The sequence below is a fragment of the Triticum urartu genome, chromosome 2 (assembly GCF_003073215.2).
Source record: "Triticum urartu cultivar G1812 chromosome 2, Tu2.1, whole genome shotgun sequence".
NCBI lineage: Eukaryota > Viridiplantae > Streptophyta > Magnoliopsida > Poales > Poaceae > Triticum > Triticum urartu.
The window spans coordinates 572,750,879-572,768,199 of record NC_053023.1 but is presented as its reverse complement, the minus strand read 5'-3'; the positions used below and the strand labels follow the sequence as shown (position 1 = coordinate 572,768,199).

At 44.9% G+C, this 17,321-nt stretch overlaps 1 pseudogene; it reads right to left on the bottom strand.

Moving 5' to 3' along the window:
- Window positions 1-6,911: 6,911 nt before the first annotated feature.
- LOC125537328 lies at window positions 6,912-8,077 on the bottom strand (annotated as a pseudogene).
- Between the last annotated feature and the right edge of the window lie 9,244 nt (window positions 8,078-17,321).

Genomic DNA, 17,321 nt, shown 5'->3' with positions numbered 1-17,321 from the left:
GTCCCTCGCCCTTGGTACCGACGTTGTTGCCAACATAATTGACAGGCCATCCTCTGACCTACCCTGCCATCATGGCCGTGCAAAATGTTAGCGCCTTTCTACTTTTAACTCACATGGTGGGCCCATAACCCACAGTTCCACAGGATCGAAACCTGACTCTCATGTACATCCCTGTTCTCCAAAACTCTTCCTCGCACTTGGCTTCGTATGCAATTCATGAGCCACCTTCCTAGCGATCTATTCTGGTATCAGACGCAATACTTATTCCCATTGCTCTGACCCCCCCTGTTTCAGGCAACGAACGATTGCCTAACTGGTTGAAGCTTCTTATTGCACCTCCTTACCTTGCTCTCGATGGCTTTCGTGAATCACAACTCGAGAGGTGCGTCTATGCCACGTTCACCGAGATAGCCCCCAGCTACCTATCTTGTGTTGAGCTCTGTCCTTCCCGAGTCTTTCCCCCTTACTCCACCCCTTCAATTTTGGGACGAGATTTCTTGTAGTGGAGGAGAATTGTGATGTCCGGATAATTAAGCTACAGAAATTCCCTGCTAATGATGCCATGTCATTATGATTACTGTTGCTAAACTCGTGTTGGTTCGAATCCACTCCAAATTCGAATTTAAAATAAAGTCAAACAAGTTATTTCTGCAACCAGTAAAGCTAAAATGTTCACAATATTCTATAAATTCTCCTGATCATTGTCATGTTGAAACCAACCTCATTTGGATTCCCAAAATGCCCCTGGGTTTTAATTTAGTGGTCCAACAGCAATTACGTTGTCCTTTTTAGTTTCTAAAAAAATTTGTTAGGCAACTCCTTTTGGCCCCAAACTTTTTGTGCCATCTCAAGATGTTGTGTTAAAATTATGTTCCAAGTTTTGTTCAAAGCGAAAATCATTTGGTGTCCCAACTAAATGCAAAACAGTGAAAGAAAATTAGAAACCAAATTTTAAAAAAGGGGAGAAAAGAACTCGTTATGGACTGGGCTCTAGTGCATAGTGCACATCCTAGCCCAACTCCCCCTCATTCCCTTTTCTGTTCATAGGGAGGTCGTGGTGACCATCCACCGGCACCATCGCTGGGAGGTGCACGTGTCGGGCATCCCTCGCCCCCGGCGCCTACTTGACCCCATTGACCCCCCTGTCAAACCCTAGCCCTTCCCCAACCCTCTCCCTCTCGCTCCTCTCGCCTCCAGATCCGCCGCACCCGAGCGAGGAGCTCATCGCGCCACCACCGTCAACACGCTCCGGCGCCACCCTGGGCTATACCAGAGCGTCCAGGAGCTCTCTCTTCCTCGCCTACGTCAACTACCTCGCCCCGTCCGAGCTCGGCGCCCTGTTTGAGGTCGTCTTCAACCTCCGGACCTGACCCGTGCGCCGTTGTTTCCTGCGCCGTCGACCCACCCCGAGCCCGCTGCCCTTCCCTACAGATTCGTTGTGAGCTCCTTTGTGATCACCCTCTTCCCATTCCCTTGTTTAGTCCCCGTAGGCGCCTGTCCGCGACGTCCCATGGTTGCCATGGCCGCATTTCGCCATGGTCGCGGCCGGAGCCCCTTGCTCGCTGCGCCCGGTTCGCGCCCCGGCCTCGCGCTGCCCTGGTTTGGTCACGCCTTAAACAGCGCGTGCACCCGCGCTGCTGGGCACCCCTACCCGCATCACCGCTGCCGCATACTACTGCCGTCGCCGCTGCCCCGGTCGCCCCGCTGCCTCTGCATCGCCATCGCCTGCGCTGGCCACCTTCCCTGCGGCGGCCTAGTGTGCCAGGGCCACGCCCCTTGGTTGCCCTCACCGCGGCTGCCGCCCGCCTCCGCTAGCCTCCGCCGCGCGCGCTCGCGACCCCCAGCTGTCGTGCGCCACTCCTCTTGCGCCGGCCCACACCCCTGGTTCCCCGCGCGGCCGCCTCCCCGTCCGGAACGCATCCGGCATGGCCTCCGGCCCGACCCCACCGTGCTGCCCGTTGTGGCCGCGGCGCGCTCTGGTGCCCATACGTCATGCCGCGCCCGGGTCCGGCCAATCGTGCGGGCGCCCGCCTCATTAACCGCTACATCGCACGCTCGCTACCCCCCGGGGGCCACTGACTTGAGGGGCCCAGCCCCTAAAAAAAGAAACGAAAAAAGTTACTTAAAATAATTAATTAACTTAATTAATTTAAACATAATTAGTCTAATTATCTAATTAGTTAATTAGTTAGCACTAACAGAAACTGACATGAGGGTCCCCTACCCAGTTGACCAGTCAACAGTTGACTTTGTCAACGGGGTCCACTATCAGCCTCTGGTGGCCCTGCTGTGTGCACTCTGCTGGGCGCACATAGCAATTTCACATTTTTGTTTTGAATTAAAGATAATTCCAAAATATTTTTAAAACTTTGAAAAATCGTTGAAATTAATCCGTAACTCGGATGAAAAAGTGTTATACATGAAAGTTGCTCAGAACGACGAGACAAATCCAAGTACGCGGTCCGTTCGTTTGCCACTCAACCCTAGCATAGCAAACCTGTAACTGTGCCCCTCCGGTTCGTCTGTCCAAAAATGCCAAACTTCCGAAAAGCATTCTCGGATGTTATCCCTTTCGCCGGTAACGTGTAGCACCGCGTTAGAACACGTCTAGCTCTGCCCGTGTCATGTTATGCACTTGCTTGCTATGTATTTACTGTTTGTCCCCCCTCTTCTCTTCGGTAGACCCTGTGATAGCTGCCGATGCTGATGTGATCGACTAGGTCGACGACGACCCCTCCTTCTCGTCTGAGCAACCAAGCAAGCCCCCCTTTGATCATCCCGATATCGCTCATTCCATTCTCTCATGCTTGCATTAGATTTTTCTACTGTTATTGTTTGCTCCTATTCTGATGCATAGCCTGCTTTTGTAACCTGATTATTGTTACCTACCTGCTTATCCTAAACTACTTAGTATAGGTTGATTAGTGATCCATCAGTGACCCCCACCTTATCCTAGTTGTCACTGCTTCATCATCGACGACTCGAGCAACATGATCGACGACCACAGCCTGACACCTCACATCACACCCCTTTTGTTGCTCGACTCTGCAGAGTTACCATCGAGTGCCGAGGGTGATACCTCATACATCACTCCTGATGAGATCTCTGTAGTGTAGCTATTCGGTCATGGTCATCGAGGGTGATTCCTCCTTAACCACTTCCGATATGACTCTGTTGTGCAAACCCTCAAGTGTGAACCTCGAGGGTGGTTCCTCTTATGTTCGCCTTGATGATTACATCGAGTGGAATCCACCAAGGGTGATTCCTCGGGTTTTCCCCTTGATGTTTGGACACATTGTTACCTTGACTTTACTTGAGACCTTTGTAAAAGTCGGGCGGGCCCGGAGAGCACCCGCAAGATAATTATGTGGCACGTCTGGGAATTCTGTGCCCTTGCCGTAAGTCCACAAGACGGGGCGATGGGGTCACATCGATCGTGAGTCTCTGCTCGTCACCGCAAGCTAATAATACACTATGGTTTTGGGTATTTTTTCTGAGTTGGCCTATGGCCTTTACACACTAACCACCACGCGAGAATAGTTATGGGCCTTGACAACGTAGTATCAGCCGAAGCTTTGTCAGACGTCTAGTTCAGCATTGGGGTAAGACTGGGCCGGTACCATCCTGTAGTGGTCAAGCCTGGACCCGTCCTACACGCAACGACCCGGAGTGCAACGGGCGATGGGCCCAGACCCGGGAGTGCTTAGGATGTAGACTGGCAGGGACCTCTCTGCTGAGCCTAGGTAGGGCTATGACGTGTTGATCTTCTGAGGCCGGGCATTGACCTAGAAAAGTGTGTCCGTCCAGAGTAATCAAGCGTGTTGGAAAACATGGTGCACCCATATAGGGAAGATTATCTATTAATAGTCGTCTCCACGGTAATGGATGTTCAGACTTATATCTTGATCTATTATATCTAGAAATGGATACTTGAGATATGTGGCTCCGGGATTGCTTTCTCGCAGGGAGTCGAGGAAGGACCTCTGGGCATTAATACTACAACATGCTTGTTAATTATAAACTACTATTCTTTACTCTTCTACATGCTACAAGATGCTTGGAGCTACTTGAAGATGCTAGTCTTTGATAGGTTAGGCCTTCCCCCTATTCTGGCATTTTGCAGTTGAGTCCACAGACACAACCCTTCCATTTGATACCAATGCATACTTAGTTTAGATCTAATGCTTGCGAGTACTTTGGATGAGTACTCATGGTTGCTTTGCTGCCCCTTTTCCCCTTCTTTCTTCTTTCCGGTGGATGCAACCAGAGGGTGGATCCCAAGAGCCAGATGCCACCCCAATCAACTACTACTACTATTACCTTGAGGGTGCCTACTACTACGTGGAGCCCGCCGACGACCATGAGTAGTTAGGAGGTCCCAGGCAGGAGGCCTTGCCTCTTCGATCGTTGATGTTTGTGCTAGCCTTCTTGAGGCAAAACTTGTTTACCTTATGTCTGTACTCAGATATTGTTGCTTCCGCTGACGCTTGTGTATCGAGCTTGTATTCAAGCCCTCGAGGCCCCTGGCTTGTAATATGAAGCTTGTATTATTTTGTTTGTGTCTAGAGTTGTGTTGTGATATCTTCCCATGAGTCCCTGATCTTGATCGTACACATTTGCGTGTATGATTAGTGTACGATTGAATCGGGGGTGTCACATTATGCTTCTGTTTGAGTTTGACATGTCATTGGCGAGTGTGAGCTTGGCCCTGGATGTATTGTTTTTGCATGAATTTTTAACTGGGCAAAGTTTCTTCTTAATTACTGATACACAAGACAAAGATTTGCCTTTAAGAAAAACACCAACACACGCATGAAAAAGGATGACTATATTTTTTGTTTGAAACAAGGCAAAGGATTTGCCATTTTCATTGATTAAGGAGAAGAGTAAGTTTTTCAACATTACAGCCCCGCCAAAGCGAGAAAGGGACAAATGCCTACTTTCGCGGCATCAAATTACACAAATGTCTAGCGCCCACCAGAGCCCAGATAAACGTCTCTTCTTTAATAGCATGCATGATCACCAACACAGGCGCCGCCTTTGCTGTGAACACACGTGCATTCCGTTCCTTCCAAATCTCCCAGCCCGCAAGATGGAGTAAGGAGGCCAAGGCTTTCCTTGGCTACGGATAGTTGGTGAGGATCCCATCCCACCAAGATCTCGCCGTGTCGTAGCTCATCCAAATAATGGTATTGACATCCAGGTGTAGCCATGCAAGGACCTCCATCCAGACCCGAATGGAGAAGTGGCACTTGAACAACAGGTGTGCCATGGACTCATGCACTTGATTGCAAAGTGGGCATCAATCACAGTTTGGCCACCCACGACACTGAAGTCTATCCACCGTCCAGATCCTATTTTGCGTGACCAACCATGCAAAAAAATTACATTTGGGGTTGACCAAGCGTTCCAGACAATAGTTTGCAAGTTGGATTGAACAAGGCCAACAAATTGCCCCAAGTAGGCCATGTTGGCAGAGTAAAACCCATCGCTTGAGAGCTTCCATAGGATGGTGTCCGGGACACCCGGTTGGATATTGACAGACCAGAGCTTGTTCCAAGGAGCAACAAACTGTTCGAGGTGAACAAGAGATAATCCCGCGCTCGTGTCGATCAAATTTACCCAGTTGTCATCTGCGAGGGCCGAAGCAACAGTACCACGCTTCTTCCTGGATAGCTAGAATATTTTTGGTGTGATGTCTTCGGGGCGGATGACTCTATTTTGGCGAGTGAGAACCAACTCTAGAAGGATGACTTTATCACATCGAAGCCGTGAAGAATATCTGACTGATCTGGGTACCAAATTGCAAGGACCTGGATGGAAATGCAATCGGCAGGATAAATTCTTATCAACCAAGGGCAAGCAGTTGGATGCATGCATAATTGATTAGTGCATGTAGAAGCAGATGGATCAATATAACGATGTGGAACCATGTACTTAGGTTAGGTACGCACCTATGTATATGGGTGTGTCCAATTCTTATTTGAATGAGACATAACTAAGTCTCACCTAACTCCTACACCATTTTGAGCCAAGACATCAAGTAGCTGTGTGTTTCCCGCTAGTGCCACATTTGCCACATTTTATACCAGCAAAATAATTACTCACACATCATTGGAGGTTTGTGAGAATTACTTGGAGCCAATATATGCCACTATTACGATCATAATGTTCTATTGAGAGAAAGAGATGAGAATTAGATATTTTAAGAAACATATGAGAATTAATTTGTTCTCGATACCATCTTGTAGGCTTTTGCCCATCCTTGTTGGGTTGACCTTTTCTTTACAATATATTTTGTATACTTTTTTGCCCTTTGTTAGATTGAGTTTTTGTGTGGCTGGGTTTTGAGTCCATGGGCAAAAAGAAAGGCGGGGTCAAAAGAAGAAGGCCATGACAAGTTAAAATGCAGAGAACAGAAAGGATGACATTTGTGTGTCTCTAGTTGGACACATCCCGTACTACAATTAACCTACAACTAAGATATAGGTGTGAGAGGTTATGGCATGCCGCGAGGCTCTTGCACCGGTGACTGATCTACATCTTAGCAATATTCAAGTGGCTAAGGGCATTTCTAATCGATCCCCTAAAAGTTAAGGGAGTATCCGGTGGAGTAAAGTTAGTGGAGTAAATTTTTACTCCACTAACGGTGGCCGCACCTAGTCGACCCCCTATAGTTAGTGGAGTAAAAACAAAATTGTGTTGATTTTGTGTCCTAGCCGCATGAACTTCAAACACTACACGACACATATCATAAAAACATTTAAAATAAAGAATGCATAGCATAAACTTCATAACATGCAGTTTCATCATCACGTTTTTCAAATTAAAACATGCAAAGTTCACCCAAAAGACCTCACTTCAAACACAAATGTTTGATCAAAAATCACCACAAACATAGCGTGTACATGTTATGGATCGAGCCAACCAATGGCATGCACCACCACCCCCTCGACCACCACCACTCAAACGAGGTCCTCGGCAAAGAATCAACTCCACCATTTCTCGGCCACCATCAACACTACCACCCCGTAAGCCACCACCATCAACACCACCACCATCACCACCATCATCGCCACCACTCCCTCGGCCACCACCAACACTCTGAAGAGAGGTTTTCAAGATCTCCCCGCGAGTGAGTTCCCAATACTTTCTTGCTGTTCCATCCATTGTTTTTGGATTCGTGAACATCGTATCATGTTATTTAGCCTTCTTGGCATCATGAATCCTCTCCTTCTCAAGTGCAAGCCTACCCTCCTCCACCTTCACCCTTCCTCTCTTCAGCCGCCAACTTGGCCTTCCACTTCTCATCCTGCAATATCTTGAGCTAATTCCACCTCGCCATCTTCTCTTCTTTGTGTTCGGCTGTCAACACCTTCTTGGTCTTGATCATTGCCACAAGTTCTTCTTTGTAAGTGCCGCCGAATGCATTTTTCTTCTTTCTTTCTTTTGCAATCTTGTTTCCTTCTGGTCTACTGTTGGCATCTTCGTCAACATCATCCTCCTCCTCAATGGATATGCTCAACCTTTATCTCTTTGGAGTGGTCACCGCGGTTCTTTGGATCCACTTCTCGTTCTTGCATAGCTCTTTTGTGGCAATGATGTAATGTGAAGGGCTTGTGGCCAAACTTGGTGTTTCTATGCTTGAATAGTTCTTGGATGTAGGGGCATACTCTGACACTTGCACACCTCTCGGTGGTAAATGATTCACTTAGTTGATGCAACAGGACAATCAGTTGCATTGGTATTGAGTGGTGATCCAACGATATCCAAGAGAACCTTGCGTACGGCTTGATCACACATCGACAAAGTTGTTGTCGTGCTCGATAATTCTTTCCCAAAACATGGTCTTGGTTTGATCCATTCTGATCGTTGCATCCATGGAGATCGTGCAACAAGCATCGCGAGGAGCAATATCCTCCTTTTGGTTGTAGTTGGCAGCGCGGGACCTTGGCACCTTCGTGCTTGCTCCGGTGACCTCAACAACTTCCTCTTCCTCAGCCAACCCCTCATCGTCCACCACCTTTTTAGCCTCCTCCTCGGCCTCATCCTCTTCCCCGGTCACCTCTTGCTCCATATCTTGATGCCAAAATGAGTCGTAGTTGAGCTCATTGATGTCTACAATGCAACTTTATTCTTGTAGACACGTGTTGGGCCTCCAAGCGCAGAGTTCTGTAGGACAGTAGCAATTTTCCCTCAAGTGGATGATCTAAGGTTTATCAATCTGTGAGAGGTGTAGGATGAAGATGGTCTCTCTCAAACGACCCTGCAACCAAATACAAGAAATCTCTTGTGTCCCCAACACACCCAATACAATGGCAAATTGTATAGGTGCACTAGTTCGGCGAAGAGATGGTGATAAAAGTGTAATATTGATGATAGAAATATATTTTTATAATCTGAATAAATAAAAACAGCAAGGTGGCAAATAGTAAACGGGCACAAAAACGGTATTGCAATGCTTGAAAATGAGGCCTAGGGTCCGTACTTTTGCTAGTGCAACCTCTCAACAATGCTAATATAATTGGATCATATAACCATCCCTCAAAGTGCGATGAAGAATCACTCCAAAGTTCCTATCTAGCGGAGAACATAAGAATAAATTGTTTGTAGGGTACGAAACCACCTCAAAGCTATTCTTTCCGTTCGATCTATTCAAGAGTTCGTACTAAAATAACACAAAGCTATTCTTTCCGTTCGATCTATCCTAGAGTTTGTACTAAAATAACACCAAAGCAAATTCATATTCATAATACTCAATCCAACACAAAGAACTTCAAAGAGTGTCCCAAGATTTCTAGTAGAGAAACAAAGACAAGAACGTGCATCAACCCCTATTCATAGATTACCCCAATGTCACCTCAGGAATCCGCGAGTTGAGTGCCAAAACATATATCAAGTGAATCAATACGATACCCCATTGTCACCACGAGTATTCAATTGCAAGACATATATCAAGTGTTCTCAAATCCACAAAAGTATTAAATCCGATAACAACGAAATCTCAAAGGGAAAAACTCAATTCATCATAACAAGATAGAGAGGGGGGAAACACCATATGATCCGACTATATTAACAAAGCTCGCGATACATCAAGATCGTGACATCTCAAGAACACGAGAGAGAGAGAGAGATTAAACTCATAGCTAATGGTACAAACCCTCACCCTCGAGGGTGGTCTACTCCCTCCTCATCGTGGTGGCCGCCAGGATGATGAAGATGGCCACCGGAGATGATTCCCCCCTCCGGCAGGGTGCCGGAAAGGGTCTAGATTGGTTTTCGGTGGCTACAGAGCCTTGCGGTGGCGGAACTTCTGATCTAGGTTAACCCCGGGTTTCTGGATTTTTTGGGAATTTATAGGGTAAAGAGAGGGTGTGGGAGGCCACCGAGGTGGGCACAACCCACTTGGGCGCGCCCGGGCCCCCAGGCGCGCCCTGGTGGGTTGTGCCCCCCTCGGGGCACCCCCCAGGTGCTGCTCTGACCCGTTGGATGTCTTCTGGTCCATAAAAAATTCACAAAAAGTTTCACGGTGTTTGGACTCCATTTGATATCGATTTTCTACGATGTAAAAAACAAGCAAAAATAGCATCTGGCACTGGGCACTGGGTCAATAGGTTAGTCCCAAAAAATGATATAAATTTAATATAAAATGATTATAAAACATCCAAGAATGATAATATATTGGCATGAACACTTCATAAATTATAGATACGTTGGAGACGTATCAGCATCCCCAAGCTTAATTCCTACTCGTCCTCGAGTAGGTAAATGATAAAAGAATTAATTTATGAAGTGTGAATGCTAGCAAAGTGCATAAGTTTGATCAATGATAATTTCAATCACTTTTCCTAGCATCATAACAGCAATTATTTCTTATAAAACTTCTCATGTTAAAGTAGCAACCAATTCACATGTTAAGGTTCAAATGATGAATTCTCTTGAAACTCAACAACATATGTTCTTATTCACCAAGCAATTGCAATTCAACTTATTCAATGGAGTTTAATAAGATCTCCACATACTCAACCATCTTATAGTCTTCTAGGATTTCTAACACTCACCGCATACACATGAGCAAAACGTTGCAACTGGACACATAGAAAGATAGGGACTTATAATTTCGCCTCCAACGTATTCACCTCAAGGGTGATGTCAACAATAATAACTCATGCTACCCATATCCAACTGGATATATGTGCCTAGATCTTTCCTCACCACATGATGCTTGCCAAAAGAGAAAAATAAAAAGGAATAGAGAGAAGAACTTTGACTCTTTGCATAAAAGTAAATACATAAAGGTAAAAGATATGCCCTTCGCAGAGGGAAGCATAGGTTTCCATGCGCTTATTTGTTTGTATGCACAACCCCTTAGTGCAAAAGAACATCACGTTGTATTGCCCCTTGTGATGGCAACCTTTATTATGTAGTCTGTCACTTTTATTCTTTACCATCACAAGTTCGTACAATGCTCAATTTTCTCTTACACTAAATGATCTCACACTTTTAGAAGCAATTTTTATTACCTTATTGCACCGATGACAACTTACTTCAAGGATCTTGCTCGATACTTAGGTAGGTATGGTGGACTCTTGAAAATAAGATTTGGGTTTAAGGGTTTTGGATGCACAAGTAGTATCTCTACTTGGTGCAGAATTTTTGGCTAGCAAAGATGGGGGACAAGCACCACATGTTGAAGGATCTATGAAAATATAAATTCTATGTGAATATGAACAAACATAAACCATTACATTGTCTTCCTTGTCCAACGTCAACAATTTTGGCATATAATATTTTGATGGGGGCTCACAATCACAAAAGATTTCCAAGATAGTGTATTTGCATGTGAAAGTTCTCTTCCTTATACTATTTATTCGTGAATTGCTTGTATGACCAATATTGTGATTGTCAAGCCTCAAAAGATTTCACTTTATAAACCCAATGTGAAGCTACCACTAGGCATGATATGATTTCAACTTCATGATATTTAATTTTTTCAACAATTTACTCATAGGATATAAGTGAAGCACAAGAGTAAATGACAAGCTACTCCAAAAAGATATAAATGAAGAACATGAGCATAATATTTATTCCTCTCAATTAATTTAAGTGAAGCAAGAGAGAATTTATTCAAAAAAATACTAAATCACACCATGCTCAAAAAGATATAAGTGAAGCACTAGAGAAATTCCATAGAAAAGAGCTTCGTTGACGGGATGTGCGTGCCGCTTACTTAGCCTCCCTGGCAACTATTTGAGGACTCTATTTTTTAAAAAAACTTTCAAATCTAAGTATTTTATTAAAACAGCAAGCAAAACAAAACAAAATGACATTCCAAGAATAGCACACATCATGTGAAGAAGCAAAAACTTAGGCTCAACTAATACTAACCGATAATTGTTGAAGAGGAAAGGTGGGATGCCTATCGGGGCATCCCCAAGCTTAGATGCTTGAGACTTATTGAAATATTATCTTGGGGTGCCTTGGGCATCCCCAAGCTTGAGCTTTTGTGTCTCCTTAATTCTTCTCATATCATGATTTTCCTAAATCTCAAAAGCTTCATCCACACAAAACTCAACAAGAACTCGTGAGATAAGTTAGTATAAACCAATGCACAACCTTATCATTCTCTACTGTAGTGATACATCTCCAATGTATCTACTTTTTTTCACACTTTTCCTCTTGTTTTGGACTCTAATTTGCATGATTTGAATGAAAACTAACCCCGGACTGACGCTGTTTTCAACAGAACTACCATGGTGTTGTTTTTGTGCAGAAGTAAAAGTTCTCGGAATGGAACGAAACTTTGCGACGAATTTTTATATAATATATAAGAATTTCTGGAGCCAAGACCTACCGGAGAGGGGCCCCTAGGTGGGAACAACCCACCAGGGCGCACCACCCTCTCCTGGCGCGCCCAGGTGGGTTGTACCCACCTGGTGGCCCAACAGACCTCAACCCTGACACAATAAATTCCTATTTTCAGAGAGAAAAAAATCAGGGAGAAAGAATTATCGTGATCCACGAGACGGAGCCGCCGCCAAGCCCTGTTCTTCCTCGGGAGGGCAGATCTAGAGTCCGTTTGGGGCTCTGGAGAGGGGGATCTTCGTTCTTCGTCATCACCAACCCTTCTCCATCGCCAATTCCATGACGCTCCCCACTGGGAGTGAGTAATTCCTTCGTAGGCTCGCTGGTCGGTGAGGAGTTGGATGAGATTCATCATGTAATCGAGTTAGTTTTGTTAAGGCCCGATCCCCGGTATCCACTATGTTCTTAGATTGATGTTGCTATGACTTTGCTATGCTTAATGCTTGACACTTTGGGCCCGGGTGCCATGATTTCAGATCTGAACCGTTTATGTTATCATCATTATATCCATGTTCTAGATCCGATCTTACAAGTTATAGTCACCTACTACGTGTTATGATCCGGCAATCCCGGAGTGACAACAACCGGGCCCACTCCCAATGATGACCGTAATTTGAGGAGTTCATGTATTCACTATGTGTTAATGCTTTGTTCCGGTTCTCTATTAAAAGGAGGCCCTAATATCCCTTAGTTTCCAATATGGACCCCGCTGCCATGGGAGGGCAGGACAAAAGATGTCATGCAAGTTCTTTTAATAAAGCACGTATGACTATTTACGAAATACATGCCTACATTATATCGATGAACTGGAGCTAGTGCCGTATCGCCCTGGGTTATAACTGTCTCATGATGAATATCATCCAACAAGTCATCGATCCAATGCCTACGAACTTCTCATTATTGTTTCTGCTAAGTTACTGCTGCTATCATCACTGTTACACTTACTACAAAATTACTGCTATCACTGTTATTGTTACTAGTGCTACTATCACTACTATCAAAACTATCAAACTACTTTGCTACTGATCACTTTGCTGCAGATAATTAATCTCCAGGTGTGGTCGAATTGACAACTCAGCTGCTAATACCTTCAAATATTCTTTGGCCCCCTTGTGTCAAATCTATAAATTTGGGTTGAATACTCTACCCTCGAAAACTGTTGCGATCCCCTATACTTGTGGGTTATCAAGACCTTTTTCTGGCGCCGCTACCGGGGATCATAGCTATATTTGTCAAGTCACTTGGGATTATTATCATATTATCACTATGAAGAATCTAAAGGATCCTAAGACTAAGATATTTCCCTCAAGCACGAGGGGAGGTAAGGAACTGCCATCCACTTCTGCTTTAGATTCACCTTCTATTATGAATAAACTTGCAACACCACCACATGCTATTAATTCTGATATGTCGCAAGTTATTGATGATGCTACTACTACTATGAATGATGCTTATGATGATGCTAGTACCTTGCTTGATAATGATGATGTGCCACTTGGTGAGTTTCTTGATAAAAAAATTGCTAGAGTTATACAACATGATGTTGTCGAATCTGATGATGAGCTTGAAACTAAATCTCCTGAAACACCTGCTAGAACTAGCCTTCCTAGATATGAATTGCCTAAGGTACCGGAAGGGTATGTTATGCGTGAAGAAACAACTAGAGATATTCTTGCTTGCAATGGTATAGATGATCAAGTGAAATTACTACACAAGTATAAAGAAAAATCTCTGAATGCTAGAATGAAATGTGATCCTAAGTTTGCTACTTCGCCTATTGAAAGTGCGTTATATCGACTAGAGGGGGGTGAATAGGCGATTTTTATGAAAGTCTTCAAAACATGGAAGTTATGAAGACAAACGATAGAAGTAAACCTATTACCATGCAGCGGAAGGTAGAATACACTAGGCAAACCATAGTCAAGTATTCAATGGAGTGAAAACACAATGACTAATAGCAGCAATGTAGTAAGGATCAGGTAGAAAGATATTATGAAGCCAAACAGAACATGCAGTCACTTAGTGAAGATAAAAGATAGTGCAATCATACAATGACTTCACAAGGACCAACAGTAAGTAAAGGGAAGGAAAGGATGAAACCAGTGACACGTTGAAGACAATGATTTGTTGGACCAGTTCCAGTTGTTGTGACAACTGTACGTCTGGTTAGGGCGGCTAGGTATTTAAACCTGAGGACACATAGTCCCAGACACCCAGTCCTGAACACGCAGCTCAGGACACCCAGTCCTCACCGTATTCCCCTTGAGCTAAGGACACACAGACCTCGCCCAATCACTCTGGTAAGTCTTCAAGGTAGACTCCCAAACCTTCACAGACTTCGTTCACCAGCGATCCACAATGTCTCTTGGATGCTCAGAACGCGACGCCTAACCGGCTGGAGGATTCACAGTCCTCAAGTGTAATAAGTCTTTAGATCACACAGACAAGAAGACTTAAGTGATGCCTAATTATCTTTGGCTCTGGGTGGTTAGGGCTTTATCCTCGCAAGGAATTCTCTCTCAAAGGCTTCGAGGTGGGTTGCTCTCAAACGACAAAAGCCGTACACTAACTCTGAGCAGCCAACCATTTATGGTTGTAGGGGGTGGGCTATTTATAGCCACTAGGCAACCCGACCTGATTTGTCCGAAATGACCCTGGGTCACTAAGGAACTGACACGTGTTCCAACGGTCAGATTTCAAACTCACACGGCAACTTTACTTGGGCTACAAGCAAAGCTGACTTGTCCGACTCTGGACAAGATTCGCTCTCATAGTCTTCACTCGAAGACATAGGTTTTGGTTAAGCATCACTTCAGTCATTCTGACTGGTTCTCTTGGACCCCACTTAACAGTACGGTGGTTCCTATGACTCAACAAAGAAGAAAAAGAACTACGAAAGATCTAAGTCTTCGAGCTCCATAGGCTTCATGCGATGTCTTCTCTTGTCATAGTCTTCAATGTGAATATCTTCATATACCACCTTTGACATCAATGTCTTCATACATTTTTAGGGGTCATCTCTGGTAGGAAAACCGAATCAATGGGGGACTTCTACCTGTGTTATCCTGGAATTCTCACAAACACATTAGTCCCTCAACTAGGTTTGTCATCAATACTCCAAAACCAACTAGGGGTGGCACTAGATGCACTTACAATCTCCCCCTTTTTGGTGATTGATGACAAACTAGTTGAAGTTTTCAATGGGGAATATAATATGTGAAATTGTAAAGGATAAGGAATTGTCTTCATAAGTTGCAAGGGCTCCCCCTGAAGATGTGCATATGAGTAATTTGCTTTTGGAATGCAAATGCACATGGCAGGTTGTGCTTGTGGAGATCCTCTTCAACTTATGATGACAATCCACTATGCATGTGAAGGTATGTGAAGATAATGACATGCATAATGGAAAATGGACGTCTGCAAAATGATCTAAGTGCGGAATTTATCGTCGCACATGCGGAATTTATCATCGCATCACAAAATGGAAAATAAGTAGCAGACGACCATCGAGTTTAAGTCTTACAACTCAAAGAACCAAATGTATCAAAACGAGAGTTGTAAACATGAAGCAAAACATGAAGCACCCGCCCATATGGACCCGCTTGAAGACTATCAAACTCATATGCTTCTCCCCCTTTTGTCAGTAAGGACCAAAAAGGTTTGAAGACATAGAGCCTCTACTCGTTCCCATGAAGAGTAGGTGAAGCAGCAGGGTCGTCGGTGCTGTTCGGCGATGCAGAAGAACTTGGAGCATTATCGAAGCGTGCTGAAGGAGGTGGCGGTGAAGTAGCATCGTCTTCATCCTCGATCACTCTGGCATTCACAGTTGCAGCAGAGGAAGAGAACTCAGAGTCTTCAAGAGATGGAGTGCGTCGCAGCACTGCCCTTCGAGGAGGTGCGGAGTCAAACTTGAAGCACTTAGAGAAGCCATCCTCATGAAGATCATCTTCAGAACACATCAGCGTCAGCCCTTTCCATGTGCATCGAGAGGTTTCATGGGCAACAAAGGCATTCTTGGTGGCAAGATTGCGAATGCGATTAACATCCACCAAGAGGCTTTGCATTTGACGCTTCAGCCAGTCATGATGCCTATCCTGTTTTTGACGAAGAGCCACAAGAAGCTCTCAGTCATTGAGAACACGAGTGCGCTTCTTGGGTCGTTGGGCAATGGTGCTATCAGTGGCTTCAGTGAGCGCAGGATGCGGTGCACGTGTAGTGCCAGCCAAAGGATACACACGAGTGACTGCTTCAACTCCTTCAATGTTATGAGAAAAACTTTGATGCTCTGCATTCTGAAGACTTAGAGGTTCCTTGGCAGGCTCATGATAGATGGCTTCAATAGACATATCCACATCAGGCAGAAAAATCCGATGATTGCGAGCAGATGGCTGATATGAGATAGCGGAGTGAAGTTTGATCAGCTGCATTACCCATGGGGCGTAGAACTTCAAGCCAAACAGATCAGAGCCTGATGCAGCAAGTTGGCGAATGAAGAAGTCCTATGCATTGAAGAATTTTCCATGAAGAATATAGAAGACCAAAGTCTTCATTGCACCTTCCAGCTTGGCATGTGGAGAGTGCCCTTTGATGGGTCAGAGAGTTCGCCTTATGATGTGATAAATAGTCCTTGGCAGATACTCTAGGTCTTCAACAAAGAACTCTTTGGGATATGCAGCATCTTGGGGCAATGGCTTCATCACACTGAGCATCTGACTCATGTTAGGTTCAGGCTTCTGAAAGATGCTCTCCACAGCTTCACTGTGAAGTTGACAGCCAGATTCGTAGAGATCGCCAGGAGTGGGTAGACCAGTGAGCTCAATGATGTCAAAGGCTTTGGCTTCGTGATGAACATTTCCTGTCATCCACTCCAGGACCCAAGTCTTCGGATCTCTGTTATACCCGCGGATGTGAAGTGTGGCATAGAATTGGAGCAGCAACTCTTCATTCCAATGCTCTTGGTCAGTGACGAACGACAGCAATCCAACCTCTTTGAAGCAATCCAGAGCTTCTTCCAGACAGGGCAGACCAGCTATTGCTTCAATGTCAAGACGCTTGTGTGGGAAGATGCGACCTTGATTGTAAAGAATGCAGGAGTAATAGCTTCACTGCGGATAGCTCCAGAACCGATCAGATGATATTCTTTCCCTTGAGTAGGGGTTCCTGGAGCTATTGAAGAAAGTGTTGTCTGCTTTAAAGCCATTGATATTGAAGGATCCAGGTGCTGATGCAGGACCTAGGAACCTGGGCAATCTTGGGATTGGCTTCTGTACCTGAGGCCTGTGCTCAACATGATAGTTGAACCGAGGAGCGACAGCAGGCGCAGGAACAGAAGCAGTGGGATTAGTGGCTTCGCTGATTTCTGGTGCTTTTGTTGGTGCGGGCTCCACATTAGCTTCAGCCATGACAACATCAGTGGCTTCATTGGTGTTGGTGGTGGCAGCCTCAAGATTTTCAAC